Source organism: Ruditapes philippinarum, unplaced genomic scaffold (genome assembly GCF_026571515.1).
Source record: "Ruditapes philippinarum isolate M1 unplaced genomic scaffold, ASM2657151v2 ctg4396_1_1_1_1, whole genome shotgun sequence".
Classification (NCBI taxonomy): domain Eukaryota; kingdom Metazoa; phylum Mollusca; class Bivalvia; order Venerida; family Veneridae; genus Ruditapes; species Ruditapes philippinarum.
This window is the reverse complement of record NW_026867254.1, coordinates 47,999-58,543: the sequence shown is the minus strand read 5'-3', so window position 1 is coordinate 58,543 and position 10,545 is coordinate 47,999. Positions and strand designations below refer to the sequence as shown.

The window sequence follows — 10,545 nt, the reverse complement described above, 5'->3', positions numbered from 1 at the left end:
CTATTTTATTTCAAAACTACAGTTCAAGTGTAGCTAAAATTCAAACGATTTAAGAAGTCCTTTTAAGCTACAATCTGTTCCAATCTACCACTAGTTCTTCTTCTAGAGCTCTCTTGGTATGTCTAAAGTGTGTCATGATGGTGTTTGAATACTTCTACTGCTTCTGCAAATAAAATAAGAAGTTACATGTTAAAATTGACTTGGTCAATCTCAAATTATATATAATTAATCAACTTAGTGATTTGTTTTATCTTAAATTGCTTATCTTCTAAGACTTACATAATAAAACAGCATATAGAAATTAAGATACAGCTGAAGTTTCATATTGACAGTAAATTATGTACAAAAATAACAAAAACTTTTAAAAAAGAGGCTATTTAACCCTTAACCTCATATATACGCGACACAACGCACTTTCGACCCCCCCCCCCCCACCTTTTTTTAGGCCTGAAATAGTGAGAAAATGTCCTATTTTCCCCAAACACATGTTTTCGTTTGAGAAATGTTGTTAAAAAAAAGTGAGCACTTTTTCGGCGCCGCCCCCTGTCCAAAAGATACTTCAGGGGGTTGCCAGAAGGGGGATGTGCCCCTTCTTTTTGGGGGGTTTGAAGGGGCGGAGTCCCCCTCATCGCAAAGAAAATTTTGGACTTGTGAGAGGCTTTAAATGACCACAGGTCGATCATAAGGTAAGGTGTAACCAACGCTGAAAAGCCTTTGACTCTATCTCAATCCCTTGAGAAGTTGCAGCACTTTGAAAGTAAATTTTGATGGAAAAAATCGAGGCAAAATAGTGATTTTTGGCAATTTTGAGATGTCCCCTCGTTGCCATGGTAACAGGAAAATTTAACTTGAAAGAGGAGGCTTTTCAGTGAAAATGGCCATTTTTCACAATATGCTCATGGGTGAAAGGGTTAACTTAAAAAATTATAAATGTTACAAAACAACAATTTTTCACCAAAATTAGGTAAAAGACCACATGTTAACATGTAAAAACTAGATTTTGGGTGATTCAAAAGTTTTTCATCATTTTTTGTTAGCCCTTTACCCCTCGTTGCCATGGTAACAGGAAATTTAAGACTGAGCATGTTCGTTACAAAAGCAATTGTCCAGTCAACATTTGTGCCAAGTTTGATTAGTAATTGAAGCATTTTTCATAGTTTCAAAGCAGTTTGAACCCTTGGTAAGAGGAGGCTTTTCAGTGAAAATGGCCATTTTTCACAATATGCTCATGGGGGAAAGGGTTAAGTCTGACCTATGATTGGTAAGAAAAACTGCTCCCATCAGTTACGTCAGCATTTTCCCAAGAACAGTCCTTTCCATGTTAAATTTATGGTATAGAAGCTACAGTTGTAATACTTTAAATTTCAGCCAGGACCAGGATCTAGAATATAAAATAATCTTATTTTTCCCTATATATTCACGGCAATTAAACTTAAAATTTAAACACTCAACTTTATTATTTAACCACAAACAGTTTAATCAATATTTTATTTGAAAATGCAATGGATTTAATGTATTTTTCAAACTAATTCACATTTAATTTTACTATCACTAAGATATAAAATTAATACAGCTAAATTGACGAATCGTCTTGGGCGTAAATTATATGGGGCGAACAACACTTCATCTGCTTATAGGTTACAATAATATGATAAATAAATTTCAAAAAGACATGGCTTGTAAAATCATAAATTGCCAAGGACATCAATAACTTCGCGTAAGGCCTACCAAACCCAAAACATTCAGTTAGGTCGCGTTTTGATACAAAAGTCTAAAATATTAGAAGGAGGTTTTGTATTTCTGTTTTTATTAGTAAAATTACAGTTGTCATTTTTCATATTTTGCAGATATGGAAGGTTCCATCTCGGATATTATTTGTGATAAATGTGGGAAACATTTCATTCGCGGATAGGGCTCAAATATTGACCACATGAACAGTCTACACGGCACAGGACCTTATAAATGTTGTGGTAAAACATTTTATAGCCCAGCAAATCGGAAACGTTACGGGTTTTACTGTTGATATTAAGATGACATTCAAACATAAGTCCTCTAGATTTTATTACCTAGTTTGTAAAATAAAAGACCCATTCTAATATACTTTAGGTTGTTTTCTTTTATGCTTTAGATTAAAAAAACACACAACATAATAATGTTAAATACAGACACTAATTTGAAAAAAAGTTGGTTTCATAAAAGACTAAGTGATAAAATGAATTGAATGTCTTTAAAATCTTAATATAACGAATAACATAAAATGCCATACCTGTCACGTTTCGATTTGTCACAACATTTACAAAGTCCTGTGCCGAGTAGCCAGTTTATGTGGTCATTAAGACAAATGTTGCCCAACATTATCCACAAACAATACCCGAACTGGAATAGCCCATATCTGCAAACTATGAAAAATGACAACTGTAATTGTGCTTATACTGAAATCGACCTCCTTCTTATATTTGAGACTTTTATTTTAATTTCTGCGATTAATTCATCTATATCGAAACTTCATTTAATATATTCACGTGAGTATGGATTCTGCTATCCATAGGGGCTTTATTCTATCCAGGACCTTTTGGCGGTATTTTTAATATTATTCAAAATTCTTTATACGTTTAAGGCTAAATGCATCAATCATGATTTTGTTCAATCAATATCTAGGCTATAACCTGCATAGATATTGCCTGCCCATAAAATATTGCGTGGGAGTTATCAACAATAAAAGTATGCGTGGGAGTTACCCAAATCATTTTTCTCTCATGTTTTGGAATAGAAAATGACCAGTCAACATTTAACATGACTAATATTTACATTTTCAAATAAAGAAATTCTATGAACATTTTCTCATTGCTAACTCGACGTAGTTTAATCAAATTCATAAAAAATACAAATTTTGCGTGAATGTTACCCGAAATATAATTGTTCACATTGAAAATTTCTGTTGAATTTTTGAGTGTTTGTAAAATCTATGAGCACAGGAGTGGAAACTAAGGTATAGGCGGCAACAATTCTTTATTCTGCGTAGGCTGCAACAGGTCTCGTATGTAAGTAAAAGGGATATAATAAAGAATTACCTTAAAAACACATGTGAAGCGAGGTTTTTAGGCCGCCATATTGTCTGTACGCGTAACCGTAAAAGTCACGTGATTCCCTACCGTGAAGGATGATTTCAGAAAATCCATCCGCAATATCAACTATAGTAACAATACAATTTTGTTTCATATGAAATGAATTTTCAAAATTTCGACCGCTCTTTGATTTGCCAATGTCAGCATTATATTTCCATTTCATATGGCATGATTTTTGCTCGAGTGTGTGACTGCCTTTTCCTATTTATTTGGTGGGGTGCATGATCTTTTGTTCGCTCCAAACATTTGCGTGATTTGAATGGGAACGCTGGCTGCAGTGCTGCAGAAAACGTGCTGAGGAGGTGAAATTTGGTACTGTCATCAATTTATGTTTACCTGATATTCGCCGACGGATTAATGTCATTCTGGACCATTGGCCGTACGCGTGTTCACCTTCACAAGAACAGTGGCGAAGAACAGCTGTTTTTATTGATTATGATCAAGTGTACTCTGTATACCTGCATCAATCAAACAAAGGCGAACAATGATTGGGTAATCACGGCACCACGTGGTGTTGACAGCAGGAATCTACTGGTTGACAAGTGTGGAAGTAGTTACCGCTACACTCGATTAACGATAAACTAAAAATGACCACCCGTCAATCGAGTTGTGATGTAACAGCCGTGTTTATACAAGATACACAAAGTTTACCGTTATGAGAACTTCAATGAATGGCAGAACTTTTAAAGCAGGTGTTTCATAAACACTTTCTATTCAATTCCCAAAATTGTTACCCCTTTATTAACGGTTATTTGTATTTTTTTGTTAAAGTGTGGACCAGACTTATTTGCACACGCGTGTTATTATAACGGGACATCTGTCCCCTTCTCTACGATCCTTCGTTGTCGCGTGCCCGTATTTAAATATTTTCTTTGTGCCTTATATCACCTGAATAATTGGTTTAAAAGATGAATTTATTGAATTATTGATATAATTTTCTTTTCATATTCGTCCTCTTTTGAATGTTTTACAATGGAAAATATAAAATTTATCACATGGTTTGAATTTGATCAAAGTTCTCAAATTTCGTATTCGAAATACTAAATTCACACCCCTGTTACTGCAAATTTGTGGTAATTATATCTTTAATGTTTTTTTTTATATTGTGATACGGCGTACGTACGGAGTTCAATTCTAAAGTTTTTTGCTTTTAATTAATTCATTCATTCATTCATTTTTATGCGATTTATCGCATTCATATCGATAAACATCGATAAATATCCAAAGTATATTCTATATCCGACCAGACGAAAAGGGCTTTCAAAAATTTATATAAAATTAAGTAGTCATTTAAAAAAATATCTTTAATGGTGTTTCACAGAAAATAAAGAAAATAATTTGTGATCTATTTGCTTGATCTATATTCGTTATCTAAGTTACAAATAATCATAATCTTATATTGACTAAAGCAGGGGCGACTTCTCTTTACCAGTTGCTGCAATGTGTAGCATAGTCGCTGTAAGCTGAATGACTTGAATTCTCTCGGACCTATTTTCTCCCTAAGGAGATGTTTCGTATGATTCTTTCGAATATAACGGTATTCCGATTGAAAAAAGACTCTTTTCGAAAAAGCCAAGGCTCGAGTGAAAACTAAGATTTATTAATTATCTTTTAAAATTCTAAAACCAATCCATCAGTACCCTAAGTACTTTGATTAATCACCTCAGATTTACGTGAAATACAGAACAGAACAGAACAGAGTTTATTTCATAACTTGTACACACATAGGTACATCGTTATTACAAGCATTTTTAAATATAATTATAGGTCACATATTTTACAATTACACATAAAGAAAAAACAAATCAATACAATATTGAGCAATGGGATATTTAATACATACAATGTGATACATTACATACACTGACAAAACTCCATTAATCAATTATATATCCATTTCTTTAAATTACTTCTGTAAATGAATAATGAAGAGTACTAAATTTAAGCGGAGAACAAACTATAACTTCGCTTTTAATCGAATTTGTTTGATAGATTATTTATATAATAATATACTGAAAAAATATCAAGGTATATATAATCAAAACTGCATCATAATACTATTGAAGATTTCTGAAGTAATCATTTCGTTTGATGTTTGCCTTTTTTAAATAATAACATAAGTTTTGTAAGTACTTTTATGACTTTTAGATTGTAGTAGTTCTATAAATTTGGCCATACTAGGCCTAATGTAAAAATATCGCTTAATATATTGACTACGTAGATTTTCATAAGCACTGCATTTTTAAAACAAAATGATATTCGTCTTTCGAGTTCGTTAGTATCACAGAATTGACAAGTTCTTTCGTGGCGTTCTACACGGCCTCGACCATACCTTCCGGACTCAATTCTAAGTCTGTGAGAGGACACTCGAAGGCGTGTAAGAGCGCTTCTAAAAGATTTACAATTAATCTTATCTAAATATAATTCATAACAGAACTGATCTTTTACATATGAATATAGATGACTGAGCACACCATTACTAGATACACCTGCACGCCATTCTTGTAAATAACAATCGATAAGTCTTTGTTTAAAAAACAGGTAAGAACTGTTTTTAACAATACACTATCGGGAAAATTCCATATTTCGGCAAAACCAAAGTACCGCAAGCAGTTTTTTTAATTTTACATGGCCAGTTATTTGTGCCATTTTCACATTTGTCACGGGCATTTTTCGTAAATGCATTTTAATATAATGTTATCCGTATTCAGTAATTTAAACCAATACTTTATTATATGTGTGTACCTAATGATAAATAACGGATACCTCCCTAATTCCCCGTAGACCGATACGTTACTTTGTACTTAATTTTAACGCCCAAAATCGTTTTACAGTATTTGAGATGTACACGTTCTAACTCTTTGGACTTAGTGAAGCCCCAAACCGGGCAGGCATAGTTTATAGATAGATCCCACAAAAGCATCAAACAATTGAAGCGATATCGAAGGGCTAAGTTCATATTGTTTTATATTATTTAGCAGTATATTTGAGGCTTTTAAGGCCTTTCCGACTATGTACTGGTTATTTAATACGAATGAGCCGGTATAATTAAACACCACCCCTAGGTAGTTGAAGTCATTAACTATTTCTAGAGGCACATTATTGAAATGCCAGCGCTCATTACATTTTAGCCCACCCCTACGACGAAACACCACTATCTTGGTCTTAGATGTGTTGACTTGTAGGCCCCAGTACTGGCAGTACTCGTATAATTTGTCTAAACTGGCCTGCAAATCTTCAACAGAATGGCCAATAATTGCCATATCATCGGCGAATAGCAGTATGATAAGGCACATATCATAAATAGATAAACCTGATTTAATGGATCCTTGCAGGAAAAGTTCCAAGTCTTCAAGAAAAAGGGCAAACATGACTGGCGAATTATTTAGGCCTTGCCTCAATCCAATGGAAATATTGAAAAAGTCAGAATAGGAATACAGGTGGTATTACTTGTATTTAATAATTTAAAAAAGGTAAGGTTATGACTTGAACATTTTCTTTAAAATGCTCTAATTAGTACATTTGTGTATTTCTATTTTATTTTTTGCATCACCCAGGCAACGGTTGTGAATATGAAAGTTTAGAAATTAATTTAGTAGTTAAAATATCGTCAAGTTTACACATTAACAGATTTAACCAAATGATAACCAAACTTATATTTATGTGGTGGTGGTGGTAGATTTCACTCTGGATCACGGCAGTAAGCCAATTACACAGTTCAGCAACCGCTTTGTGTCAAGCTGTTTACCAGTATTCGTTGCCTTCACTATCGTAGAAACTGATTACTACTGTATATACCAAGAGGTACAGTGCGAATGACCGTAGAAATGATTTCAAGATAAATCCTGCACCGTCCGGGAATCCAATGAAAATAAAAGATAACTGACATTAACTGATAATTTGCCGATGATTAAAGAAACAGTATATTTTTCCGCCACTTTTTTACATTTATAATATATATATATTATGTGTCAAAATATCCATAAATACCATTTGCGTGGAAGAAAATAAATAGCAATAAGATAGTGAATGTATTCATCTCTTGAATAGAGCATTTAAAACGAAATGTTCACATTATATCCTTACTGATTAAATACTACAGAGATAGAAAAAAGGTTATATAATTTATTAGATGATATGGGTATAGAACGCTTGCAAATAAGACATAAATAGTACAAGACTCTTCTCCAGTGCACAATGGGGAGTAGGCACTCGGGATAACTGGTTGACCTGTCAGGAGGGCGTTGTCCATAAGAAGACTGTTGTCACCTCCGATACCTTTTCAGCATGACCGAAAGAAGGGTAAACGGACAATAAAACGGCCAAATTGAAAAAGATGCCACCGACAGAGAACCTTACTTGACGCGCGCGCATTGGCGAAAGTAGTCTCCTCATCGGCACCGTAGGGAACGTGTTACAGTATCAATGTGGCCATACCACGTGACTTTTCGGGTACGGAACACGCCGATATTTCACCCGATTCAGGTATGTTTTTTATTCATAACTTATTTATTACTCAAACCGATTTTTGATCAGATAAGGCGCAGAGTACCCGTAATTATATCAGCTTTCCATGGTATATCAAAATTCTGAAAACCCTTGAATGGTTTTTGAGAACATTCGAGTACAGTTTTCTTCTCATAGCCGGGGCCGAGGGGAACGGTACACACTCATTTGTCATAACAAGCGATTTTCTAGCAAGTCATATGTTTTTTGTCACTATTTTCATAGAAAAATACATGTTAAATCTGATATATTTACTATGTCCAATGTATCGAAGTGAATGCAGTGATGCTTTAGCATATTTTCATAAAGTTATGTTGAAATGGTACGGAACACACTGTTATTTAAAAAGATACGGTACACACACAATTTCTGTCTTTGAAATAATTCTAAAATAAAATATATGAAAATTTAATTTGAATTATAATATGAGTGATTTTTTTCATAGTTATACATTTTCTTAATTTAAACGAGAACCCTGGGACCTGTTTTGCAATGTATCATTATGCTTTAATACTTCAAATGTTAATATGTATTTGTGCATTATATTTCAGGAGATCACGCTAACATTTACAACCTCCGTGTAATTGTCCTACTAGTACATGTACTTAAAATCACCTAGGGTATGTTAAACACTTCGATCTTCAAAGAATCATGTAGTTGCGTTTAAAATTATTGATCTATAGACAGAAATGTTGTTAAAATGCTGTGTTTATTGTTGTTTATTGTTGTTGTTGATTTTTTTTATTTCATTTAGTTTTAGTGAAGTGTGAGATATGTCTTTTTGCTTCCTTCTGAAAAAATAAATCAATGTCATGACATAAATCGCTGAAAAATATCATTACTTGATAACATTATATATATTTATATTTTGTTAATAATAAGTAAGTCACTAGGTACAGTTTTGCAGTATCATGGTCATGTTTAATTAAATCAAAAGACAGAAGGCGCTGAATTTGTTTTGGTCTCAGAATGTCAGAAAGGTGAAGGTTATGAGATTACAAACCAATTTGTTTTTGTATAGTGCCACCAATGCTGTTTCCAGTGTTTTAACAGTAGTAAATTGGCTATAAGGCTTATTGCAACACTGATATTCAATTCAATGTTTATTTGGCTTGGAAAAAAAAAACATGAGTTGCCTTAAATGGGATTTGAGCTCAAGACATCTCTCTTTCTAAACGAGCGTGTTATTATCCCCTCGACCACGGGGAAGTTATACGATAACAGCCTGAAGAAAACCATATCATTCTTAAATTAGGGTTTGTAACCCTTATTTATTTCGTTTAAAACACTGATGTAAAAAATCATGGAGCTTAATATTGCATGTATATCTGTAAAGAATGACACAATATTTGAAACCTTTGACCAATCGGGAATTACTTTTCTTCCCGAGAAAAGCTTGAAAATTAATGCGCCTGTCATTTGACTATCTTTACGCAGTGATTTCCCCCTTATTTTTTTTCGGCGTTAGAGTACTTATAAAGGTAAGTAACCGCTTCGAGGAGTTCGGACTACTTTCTGATGTTGCAAATAAGCATATCAGAGTCCTGAAATTTCGCTACAATTATTTGTTTGGTCTGACGACCAAAACAAATAAAAATGTAGTTGCCATGGCTTAAAAATTTTTATGTTTAAAGACATGAAAGCTTTAAGAATAACTTTTTAATTCAGGTAATATAGGTCATTTTTGGTTTGGTTTCACGGCTCGCCAAAACTGACATGATCATGTGGCGACTTTCCAGTTTTTACAAGTGTCCCTTTAGGTATATATAAAGTACGAACGGGCACATTGAGTAGAACGACCGACGTTCTTTTACGGTAGTTAGAAAACTTTCTCACATAAAAAATCGAAACATCGAAGTCATAGGTGGTCTCGTACCTACTTCCATGTAGTATATAAAAACAGAACGCAGCCTCCATAGCATTTAAATTGACAAAATAGGTATTATTAAAATATCAAAAGTGTACTTTGAGTGCACTATCCCGTAAGACGTTGTTTAATCATTTTATTTTTAACACAAACACGCAAGCACACGTACATATCCATGAAATTATGTTTTTAAAGCATCTTTAAATGAAAGTCCAAGATAGGCATAATTTCACCAAAATTTCTTACATGCATATGTAACAAAGGTTACCTTGTGTAAACTACGTTACGTTATATAACAGACCTTGTTTCCCCATATGGGTTCTTCAAATTATCCGGCTTTTAATTTTGATTGCACGTAAAACTGCGGAATATCCTTTGTCCATATGTAGATAATTTGATAATTAAATACATGCAGTTAGTTTGGGACCCTGGCAGATGATTTCATACCAAATGTCATGTTGCAGAAAATACTTTTAAACTTTCCGTGATTTAAAAAAAATCCACTTTCATCAAAACCAGCGTTTTTTCTCCAAATTCTCCAGGTTCGATCGACATTTTTAACTGCTTGATTGTTTTTTTATATTTCATACTAGGTTTAGACAGTTATTTATATATTCGAACAAATAAACTAAATGGAAGAAAAATAGCACATAACAGATGTCCATGAATTTCATAATTTGTTTTTTATAGTCCGAAAAAAAAAACATAATTATTCAATGAAAAACAAACAAACACAATTTTGAATGTATTTCCGTATCCCCTCCCTAAAATATTAACATTTTATTAGCCAAATATTAATTGTTTAACATTTAAAATCTGAATTTTGCGCTACGCGTACTCTCAAAATGTTCTTTTTATTTTTTTTTAGTAATCCTGTTTACATCAAACTGTATGCATAATGAATACTTTGCAAAATTAAGGTCCCAGGGTTCTCGTTTTATTAATAAAATGTATAACTATGAAAACAAATCAACTCACATTATAATTCAAATTAAATTTTTCATATACTTATTTTAGAATTATTTCAAAGACAGAAATTGTGTGTTG

General features: G+C 33.1%; 1 long non-coding RNA gene across 1 annotated transcript; it reads right to left on the bottom strand.

Moving 5' to 3' along the window:
• On the bottom strand, window positions 1–2,627 carry LOC132735424 (uncharacterized). Its single transcript, XR_009626450.1, has 3 exons — window positions 2,267–2,627; window positions 1,253–1,381; window positions 1–163 (listed from the first exon to the last, which is right to left on the bottom strand). It is a non-coding gene; the product is annotated as an uncharacterized LOC132735424 (long non-coding RNA).
• Between the last annotated feature and the right edge of the window lie 7,918 nt (window positions 2,628–10,545).